The following is a 1,289-nucleotide window of genomic DNA, read 5'->3' on the forward strand; positions in this document are numbered from 1 at the left end:
CCCCCCCCATGCAGCCACCCACCCTGGTGTGCCCATGTGGGGGCTGCAGCGCGGTGCCCTCGGGGCAGGATGGGTGCTGGGATGCTGTGTGCTCCACAGATGGGGTTGGGAAGTGATTTCCCCACGCCTCCCTGGTGCAGACCCCAGGCAAAGCCCCCGGGGCTCCCTCCATCAGATTGCGGCTGCTCTGGACCGAAGGCACTTGGAAGCACCTAGGCTTTACCAGGACTGATTTTTAGGGTCCCCACGTGCCCCTCCTGCCAGCACCAGTCCTAAGGGGAGGGGGCTGACTTGCCACCCGTGTGCCCACCGACCGCTTGCTGCTTCTCAGCAGAGAGGTGCTGGGGGGTTGCGCTCCGCCCCCCCTCCCCTCCCCTTTCCAAAGGAGGATCCCGATGGAGAGGGCCGGGCTGCAGCAAGCTGGCAAAGGTCGGGGTGCAGGAGGGGCACGTGGACCCCACGCGGGCACCAGGAGGGAGGGGGCAGCGGGGGGGGGGCTGCGCTGCGGGGTCCGTGTCCCGTGCTGGGGGTTACGTGGCCCAGCCCAGCAGGCTGCCCGGCTCCTTGGCTTTCATCCGCAGCGTCACCAGGCCGGGCAGCTTGTAGTCGTTCTCCGACGGCGGCGGCTCGAAGGGGGGGGCACCGAGGCTCGGGGGGAGGCCGTGCAGGGAGTAGAGGCTGTTGATGCCGGGGGGGTGGCCGGGGGAGGCGGGGATGCCCACGAAACCGGCGATGTTGCTGTGAGCGTGGGGGTACGGAGACACGCGCGGCGAGGGGACGCTGTCGGGGGGCACAAGGCAGGGCCCTGCTGGGCTGCCAGGGTTCGGCCACAGGTTGTTCTGCAGCTGGGAGAGAGCAGCCAAGAGCCCAGAGTGAGGGTGGGCGCTGCATCCTTGCCCCTTCCCCCCCTCCCCTGCCCTGAATCCCCCCCCTGCCCACAGGGTGCAAGCCAGGGCTGCCATTGCTTTGCTTCAGTTGCGTGGGGAGTGAATCCCGATGGGGATCTGCTTCCTGGCACAACGCTGCCTTGGGAGGCTTGTGGTGTGGGGACCCCCAGCCCCACGTTCTGGTGGTGCCACTGCCTCTGTGCCACGCAATGGCTGTGGGGAACAAAGGGGGGGGGGCACGGAGCTGCTTGGTTTTAAGTTCTTTTTACGCTTTTCAGTGTCCTGGGGGAAAAGAAGAGGCAGTTCTGCAGCAAAGGGGGGAGGTGGAGTGCTCTCTTCCTTGCTGGGGGGTGGTGTGAGTGCAGGGCCTGGGGTGGAGCGTGGTGATGTGGGGGGGCAGCC

Source organism: Numida meleagris, chromosome 25, assembly GCF_002078875.1.
Source record: "Numida meleagris isolate 19003 breed g44 Domestic line chromosome 25, NumMel1.0, whole genome shotgun sequence".
Taxonomy (NCBI): Eukaryota; Metazoa; Chordata; class Aves; order Galliformes; family Numididae; genus Numida; species Numida meleagris.